Source organism: Peromyscus maniculatus, chromosome 23, assembly GCF_049852395.1.
Source record: "Peromyscus maniculatus bairdii isolate BWxNUB_F1_BW_parent chromosome 23, HU_Pman_BW_mat_3.1, whole genome shotgun sequence".
In the NCBI taxonomy this organism is placed as follows: Eukaryota; Metazoa; Chordata; class Mammalia; order Rodentia; family Cricetidae; genus Peromyscus; species Peromyscus maniculatus.
Genome location: NC_134874.1, coordinates 39,707,225 through 39,716,464, shown reverse-complemented (window position 1 = coordinate 39,716,464; position 9,240 = coordinate 39,707,225). Strand labels below are relative to the sequence as shown.

Here is a 9,240-nt window from a genome sequence, read left to right as displayed (position 1 = left end):
TAAAGAGAAAGAGAAAGAATCTTTGATATGAGTGACATTTGTGTGTACAGTATATATCCCTTGCCTGTTGCTAGCTCTTAATCTCAATCTTGTTACTTAGAAAAACAAGTCTCAACAATAAAAAACTTTAATAAAGTAAACACGTCAAAACAATATAGATTAATGTTTCAGAAAAATTAATGCATTAGTTTTTACTAAAAATTAAATGTTAACTTTCATTGTGTCATATTTTCTGTGATGAGTTTTAATGACATTTAACAATGAATACATGTTTTTTAAAAATAGTTGTCAATTCTTTTGTTTTCCACTTTCCATAATTTAGACTGTTATATGACCACTAGTTAAAATTCTCCAGTGAAGTACTGCAGCACTCAGACTTACTTAGATTTTTCTATATTAGTCTCTGTTGTAGATTTTAGAAACTGTCTTCCATGGGGCATTTTGCACAACTCAGCTCAGCCTCCATGCCTCTACTTCAAAAGTACTGCTTGTTAACATCATACTGTCTACCACTAGGCCAAACATTCATATTCTATGTGTAGGTCTCAGTTGTTTAACAAGGTATTTGAAATCTGTCTTCTCTCTGTTAGTTCTCCACAGAAAAAGGGCTTTCTTTCCTTCTATGTACAAAATATTATTAAAAGGGAACTGAAAGGAGCTTCTATTGAAAGACCCCCGCTCCATTATGAGGACATGGGGCTTTGGGCCAATAAAATGCGCCCCCCCCATAACTTAGCCTAAGAAACGCCATTCTGCAGGAATCAGAAAAACAGGAGTTCACAGCTGTGACTAACTAGCCAGCCGGCCTTGGAAGAAAAAGATAACTATGGCCAGCCATCGGGCCTAAGATAGGGGATAATTGGGTCAGCGGCCTTGGGAGTAAGACAGTTGATATTTTATGGCTGGCCCCCTGGCCTTGAGAAATAAGCAGCTGGCCTGGACAAGGCCAAATCAGCCACACACATACGACCCCAAGTTCACCCTGGCCTTCTTTGAAACAACCAATAGGGACCCTGTAACTATGCTTCTCGCTTCTGTAACCGCGCCTCTGCCCCTGGGATCCCATAAAAAGTCCCCCTTGCCCTAAGAAGGCGCGCAAGTCCTCCAAGAGACTTCGCCCCAGGTACCTGGTCTAAATAAACCCTCTTGCTTTTGCATCTGATCTGTGGTTTCGGTGTGTTCCTTGGGTTTGGGGTCTCTCCCGGAGAAAGATCTCAGCCGGGGGTCTTTCATTTGGTGGCCCGTACGGGGATTGAGACCCCTCCCTGAAACCACCGACCCACCATCAGGAGGTAAGCCGGCCGGCCTTGATTTATGTCATCCCTGTCCAGTCTGAGGGTTGTCTGTTTGTCTGAATGTTAAATGTTGTTTGTTTGTCTCCGCGCCTGCGTCTGATAATCTGTCTGTGTCAGTGGATCTGAAAGAGGAGGCCGACGGGCCTGGACTTCGCCGCTGAACCCTGGGAGACGTCCCAGGGGAATCTGGGAACCTGGAAGAAGTTCCACGGTTCATCTGAAGTGCCCTCTGTGGCACGGTCTGAAGACCCCTCCGGGGGCACGGTCTGAAGACCCCTCCGGGGGCACGGTTTAAAGACCCCTCTGGGGGCACGGTTTTTCTGGTTTTGCTTTCGGTTTGGAACCGAAGCCGCGCAGCGAGTGTTAGTCTTATTTATATTGGTCTGTCGTTTTTTGTTTTCTGTTTAACCGTTCTCCTCCTAGAAACAGCCATAGGACAGACTGTCACCACCCCCTTGAGCCTCATGCTTAAACACTGGTCAGACGTGAAGACACGAGCCAACAACAAAGGAGTCGTAATTTTAAAAAAAAATAGATCACTCTTTGCGAGGCCGATTAGGTTAAAATAGATGTAAGATGACCTCGTCAGGGAACCTTTAACCTCAGTCTTATTTCACAGGTGGAGGGAAAAGTTTTTGCTTCCAGTCCCCATGGCCACCCGGACCAGGTCCCATACATTGCCATGTGGAGACTCCTGACAACAGAACCTCCCCCATGGGTTAAGCCGTTTCTCTTCCCCTCAGCCCCCCCCCCCCGACAGCGCCGGAGGGACCGGCGGCTCCTGCAGCGGCCCCCAAACAGCGGAGGATGAGTTTCCTGCTTCCTCCCCAATTGCCGGTCGCCTAGGAGGAAGGCGGGACAAACCAGTGAAGGTAGGGAACACCTATATCTCTATCGCCAGTTGCTCTTAGCTGGTCTCCAAGGGGCTCTAGACCCCCTACCCATTCGGCTCAGGTTACCAGAAAGAGACGCCGGCAGCGCGTTTTTAAAAAAAGACTTAAAGAGACAAGGAGGGAGAAAAAAAACAAACAAAAAAAGTCCTGGCCACTGTAATGTCTCAGGGACAGGTCAGAGAGGGAGTTAAAAAGTTAGGACGGGAGATCAAAAAAGGACACTGCTTGACAAAGACAAAGTGCTTACTATAAACAGAGAGGACATTAGGCTCGTGACTGATCAAAAAAAGCCTCAAGGGTCTCGGAGACCTAAGTCAAGGGTCCTCAATCTGGAAGATTGAGAAGGTCACGGCCAGGAGCGACCCCCCCCCAGCCCAGGCTAACTCTCAAGATGGGGGGGCAGCCAGTGACCTTCCTAGTGGACACCGGGGCTCAACATTCAGTCCTGACCCATACCGGAAGCTCTCTCAGTGACCGCACAGCTTTGGTCCAGGGGGCCACAGGTAACAGGAGGTATCAAAGGACCACCAAAAAAAAAAAAAAAAAAAAAAAGATTCAGCTGGCATCTGGACAGGACCCAAAGGGACCCCCCCTACAAGTCCTAGCCCTTTAAACTGTTCGTGGACGAGAACTCAGGCTTTGCAAAAGGAATGCTGGTACAGAGACTGGGGCCATAAGAGCCCGGTAGCTGCAGGATGGCCCGCCCCCTGTCTGCGCGGGGTAGCCGCTATTGCTGTTTTGCTCAAGGATGCAGGAAAACTGACTTTGGGACAGCCATTAACTGTGTTATCCTCCCATGCGGTAAAAGCTCTGGTCCAGCAGCCCCCAGACCGAGTGATGTTCAGACCAGTTGTCTCCCTCAACCCCGCAACCCTGCTGCCTGGTACACGGATGGGAGCAGCTTCCTCCAAGAAGGAGAACGGAGGGCCGGAGCAGCCGTCACCACTGAATCGGAGATAGTTTGGACCTCACCACTGCCACCTGGAACATCGGCCCAAAAGGCAGAGCTGATCGCGCTGACCCAGGCCCTCCGGATGATGAAAGCCCGGAGGACCAGGAACTAACAAAGAAAATGGGGGCGAAATGGAGCCCCGAGCAACAAGCTTACATCATAGATGGACAGAGGCCTTGCCTACCAAGAAAAAGACCACTAACGTGGTAACCAAAAAAACTCCTAGATGACATCTTTCCCAGGTATGAAATACCCCAGATATTGGGGTCAGACAATGGGCCCGCCTTTGTCTCCCAGGTAAGTCAGGAGGTGGCCAGGCTACTGGGGATCGATTAAAAACTTCATTGTGCATACAGCCCCCAGAGCTCAGGACAGGTAAAACGTACAAATAAAACCATTAAGGAGACTTTAACCAAATTAACGCTTGCAACTGGCACTAGAGATTGGGTGCTCCTACTCCCCCTAGCCCTTTACCGAGCCCGGAACACTCCTGGGCCTCATGGCCTAACCCCGTTCGAGATCATGTATGGGGCTCCCCCACCAATTGTAAATTTCCTTTACTCTGATATCTCCTCTTTTGCCACTAGCCCTCCAACTGATACAAAAGACGGTGTGAAAACCCCTGCCTGCCGGGAGCAACTGAACCGCCCGGTGGTGCCTCACCCATTCAAGATTGGGGACTCTGTCTGGGTCCGACGCCATCAATCTAGGAACCTAGAGCCGAGGTTGACGGGACAGCGGCTTGGGTCCACACGTCACATGTAAAGGCTGCCAAGGAACCCGACGAAGCTGAGGGCACCGAGACATCTAGTTCAACGCTCTCCAAACCCACTAAAGATAAGACTCACCCGGGGGTCCCCTTGATCCCCCTAATAGTCCTCCTGACATAAGGAGGGGCATCACCAGAGAGCCTGTTTCCCTGACGCTGGCCCTGTTACTGGAAAAAATTACCATGGGCGGAATAGCTGCTGGGGTAGATACAGGACTGCAGCCCTTATAGAGACCGGCCAATTCAGACAGCTCCAAGTAGCCATGCTCAACAGAAATGATTTAAAAGATAGTTCCAAAGGTCACCATGGTTTACGACCCTTGTCTCCACCATTATGGGCCCCCTAATCATCCTTCTGCTCATTTTATTGTTTGGGTCATACATCCTCAACAGATTGGTGCAATTCATCAAGGATAAGGTTTCTGTTGCCCAGGCTTTGATCCTAACCCAGCAATATCAGAGGCTCAGACAGTCAGAGATAGAGTTAACCCCTTATTCTCCATCCTAAAATGAAAGATTTCATTTGGTACAAAAGAAAATGGGGGAATGAAAGACCCCCGCTCCATTATGAGGACATGGGGCTTTGGGCCAATAAAATGCGCCCCCCCCCCCATAACTTAGCCTAAGAAACGCCATTCTGCAGGAATCAGAAAAACAGGAGTTCACAGCTGTGACTAACTAGCCAGCCGGCCTTGGAAGAAAAAGATAACTATAGCCAGCCATCGGGCCTAAGATAGGGGATAATTGGGTCAGCGGCCTTGGGAGTAAGACAGTTGATATTTTATGGCTGGCCCCCTGGCCTTGAGAAATAAGCAGCTGGCCTGGACAAGGCCAAATCAGCCACACACATACGACCCCAAGTTCACCCTGGCCTTCTTTGAAACAACCAATAGGGACCCTGTAACTATGCTTCTCGCTTCTGTAACCGCACCTCTGCCCCTGGGATCCCATAAAAAGTCCCCCTTGCCCTAAGAAGGCGCTCAAGTCCTCCAAGAGACTTCGCCCCAGGTACCTGGTCTAAATAAACCCTCTTGCTTTTGCATCTGATCTGTGGTTTCGGTGTGTTCCTTGGGTTTGGGGTCTCTCCCGGAGAAAGATCTCAGCCGGGGGTCTTTCACTATAATAAATCTGAATCACAGAAATTACTTCACACTTTAAGAAAAAATAGTCACTGACTAAGCCAAATCTCAAAGTCAGAATCCAGTTTGAAAGGTTTATATTTTTTATTATAGATTTACTATTCATTTTATGTATCAACCACAGATTCCCCTGTCCTCCCTCCTCCCACCCCCAGCCTTCACCCACAAATCACCCCCCATTCCTACCTCCTCCAAGGCAAGGTCTCCCATGGGGAGTCAGCAGAGCCTGATATATTCAGCTGAGGCAGGTCCAAGCCCCTCCTCCCTGCACCAAGGCTGTACAAAGTGTCTCACCATAGGCACTAGGCTCCAAAACGCCAACTCATGCACTAAGGACCAGTCCTGATCCCACTGCCGGGGGAGGCAGGGAGGCTAAATAGTTCCAGCTAAAACAACTGTCTCACTTATCCAGAGGGCCTAGTCCAGTATCATGGGGGCTCCACAGTTCATGTGTTTTCACAAATTTGGCTAGCTGGCTCTGCACTTTTTCCAGTCATGGTCTCGATATCTCTTGGTCATAGAACCCCTCCTCGCTCTTGTCAATTGGACTCCTGGAGCTACACCTACAACCTGGGCTTGGATCTCTGCATCTGCTTCCATCAGTCACTGGATGAGACTTCTGTGATGACAGTTAGGGTATTCAGCCATCCGATCACCAGAGTAGGTCAGTTCAGTTACATTCTCGACCATTGCCAGTAGTTTATGGGTGGGTCATCTTTGTGGATTCCTGGGAACCTCCCTAGACCTCTGCTTGTTCCTATTGCTATGGTACCTTCATTTATGTTAGTATCTCTTTCCTTGTTCTCTGATTCTGTTCCTGTTCCAGCTTGAACCTCCCGCTCCCCTAAGCTCTCATTCGACCGTCCCTTGCCGTCCATTACCCTCCATCACCCCAGTTTACTCACGTAGATCTCATCCATTTCTCCTTTGCTGGGTGATCCATGTGTCTATCCTAGGGTTCTCCTTACTAGCTAGCCTCCCTGGAGCTGTGGGTTGCATTCTGGATATCCTTTGCTTTACATCGAGTATCACTTATGAGTGAGTACATACCATGTTTGTCATTCTGAGTCTGGGTAAAATCACTCAGGATTATATTTTCTATTTTTTTTTTGCTTTTGAGACAGGGTTTCTCTGTGTAGCTTTGCGCCTTTCCTGGAACTCACTCTGTAGCCCAGGCTGGCCTCGAACTCATGGAGATATGTCCTGCTCTAGTATCTGTCCATTTGCCTGCAAACCTCATGATGTCACTGTTTTTCTCTGCTGAGTAGTACTCCATTGTGCATATGTACCACATTTTCTTCATCCATTCTTCAGTAGAAGGGCATCTAGGTTGTTTCCAGGTTCTGGCTATTACAAATAATGCTGCTGTGAACATAGTTGAGCATGTGTCCTTGTGGTATGATTGAGCATTCCTTGGGTATATGCCCAAGAGTGGTATAACTGGGTCTTGAGGGAGATTAATTTCCAATTTTCTGCGAAAACACAATACTGATTTCCAAAGTGGCTGTACAAGTTTGCATTCCCACTAACAGTGGAGGAGTGTTTCCCTTGCTCCACATCCACTCCAACATAAGCTGTCTTCACTGTTTTTCATCTTAGCCATTCTGACAGGCATAAGGTGGTATCTCAGAATCATTTTGATTTGCATTGCCCTGATGAATAAGGATGTTGAGCATTTCCTTAAATGTCTTTCAACCAATTGAGCTTCCTCTGTTGAGAATTCTCTCTTTAGCTCTATAGCCCATTTCTCAATTATACTGTTAGGTATTTTGATGTCTAGTTTCTTGAGTTCTTTATATATTCTGGATATCAGCACTCTATCAGATGTGGAGTTGTTGAAGATCTTTCCCCATTCTGTAGACTGTTGTTTTGCCCTATTGACCATGTCCTTTGCAGTACAAGAGCTTCTCAGTTTCAGGAGGTCCCATTTATTAATTGTTTCTCTCAGTGTCTGTGCTACTGGTGTTATATTTAGGAAGTGATCTCCAGTGCCAATGTGTTCAAGACTACTTCCTACTTTCTCTTATATCAGGTTCAGAGTAACTGGATTTATGTTGAGGGCTTTGATGCATTTGGACTTAAGTTTTGTGCATGGAGACAGATACAGATCTATTTGCAGCCTTCTACACATTGATATCCAGTTATGCCACCACCATTTGTTGTAGATGCTTTCATTTTTCCATGGTACAGTTTTGGCTTCTTTGTAAAAAAAAAAAATCAGGTGTTCATACATGTGCAAATTAATGTCAGGGTCTTCAATTCAATTCCATTGGTCCACATGTTTTTGATGCAAGTACCAAGCTGGTTTTATTACTGTAGCTCTATAGTAGAGCTTGAAGTCAGGGATTGTGATGACTCCAATGGTTGCTTTATTGTACAGGATTCTTTTAGCTATCCTAGTTTTTTGTTTTCTTTTGTTTTTCCATAGGAAGTTGAATATTGTTCTTTCCAAGTCTGTGGAGAATTGTATTGGGATTTTGATGAGGATTGCATTGAATATATAGATTGCTTTTGTTGGTAAGATTGCCATTTTTACTATGTTAATCCTACCTATCCATGAGTATGGCAGATCCTTTCATTTTCTGATATCTTCTTCAGTTTCTGTCTTCAGAGACTTAAAGTTCTTGTCATACAGATGTTTTACTTGCTTAGAGTTACTGCAAGGTATTTTATATTATTTGTGGCTATTGTAAATGGTGATCTTTCTCTTATTTCTTTTTCAGCCCATTTGTCATTTGTATATAGGAAGGCTACAGATTTTTTTGAGTTAATCTTGTATTCTGCCATGTTCTGAAGATGTTTATCAGCTGTAAGTGTACCTTGGTCCAATTGTTTAGGTCACTTATGTATACTATCTGCAAATAGTTAAAGTTTGAATTCTTCCTTTCCAATTTGTATCCTCTTGATCTCTTTTTATTGTCTTATTGCTCTAGCTAGAACTTCAAGTACTATATTGAATAAATACTTGGAGAGTGCCCAGCCTTGTCTTGTTCCTGATTTTAGAAGAATCGCTTTGAGTTTCTCTCCATTTAATTTGATGTTGGCTGTTGGCTTGCTGTAAATTGCCTTTATTATGTTTAGGCATGTTCTCTGTATTCCTGAACTCTCCAAAAATTTAAGGGATGTTGGATTTTGTGAAAGGCCTTTCCAGCATCTAATGAAATGATCATGTTTGTTTTTTCATTCAGTTTGTTTATATGGTGTATTACATTGACAAACAAACTTGAATCTCTGAGATGAAGTCTACTTGATCATGGTGGATAATTTTTTGATGTGTACTTGGAGTCTGTTTGCCAATATTTTATTGAGTATTTTTGCATCAGTGTTCATGAGGGAAATTGGTCTGTATTTCTCTTTCTTTGTTGCATCTTTCTTTGGTCTGGGAATCAGAATAACTATAACCTCGTAAAGGAGTTTGGTAATGTTCCTTCTGTTTCTATTGTGTGGAAGAATTTGAAGAGTATTGGTATTAATTCTTCTTTGCAAATCTGGTATAATTCTGTGTTTCAACCATCTGGTCCTGGGATTTTTTAAGTTCAGAGATTTTTAATGACTTTGTATTTCCATAGGGATTATTGGTCTATTTAAATAGTTTATCTGGTATTGATTTAACTTAATTAGGTGGTACCTATCCAGAAAATTGTCCACTTCTTTTAGATTTTATAATTTTGAGGAGTACAGGCTTTTGAAGTATACCCTGATGATTTTCTGGACTTACTTGTTGTCAGTTCTTATGTCTGATTTTGTTAATTTGGATGCTCTCTTTCTGTCTTTTGGTTAGTTTGGATAAGGGCTTATCTATCTTGTTGATTTTCTCAAAGAACCAACTCTTTGTTTCATTGATTCTTTGTATTGTTCTATTTGTTTCTATTTTATTGATTTCAGCTATCGATTTGATTATTCCCATTTATTCCTCCTGGGTGACTTTGCTTCTTCTTGTTTTAGAGCTTTTAAGTGTGCTGTTAATTCACTAGTGTGAGATTTCTCCATTTTCTTTATGTGGGCATTTAGTGTTATGAATTTTTCTCTTAGCACTGCTTTGATATTTTGGGTATGTAGGATATTCGTTTTCGTTGATCTCTAGAGAGTCTTTAATTTCTTTCTTTATTTCTTCCTTGACCAAGTGGTGACACAGTTGAGCACTATTTAGTTTCCATGAGATTGTAGGCTTTCTGTAATTTTTGTTGTTGTT

The 9,240-nt window shown here is 44.5% G+C and overlaps 1 long non-coding RNA gene across 1 annotated transcript; it reads left to right on the top strand.

The window, feature by feature from the left end:
* The first annotated feature begins 671 nt into the window (after window positions 1-671).
* LOC143270573 (uncharacterized) lies at window positions 672-4,213 on the top strand. The gene is made up of 2 exons (XR_013047776.1): window positions 672-3,437; window positions 3,728-4,213. It is a non-coding gene; the product is annotated as an uncharacterized LOC143270573 (long non-coding RNA).
* The last annotated feature ends 5,027 nt before the right edge of the window (window positions 4,214-9,240 follow it).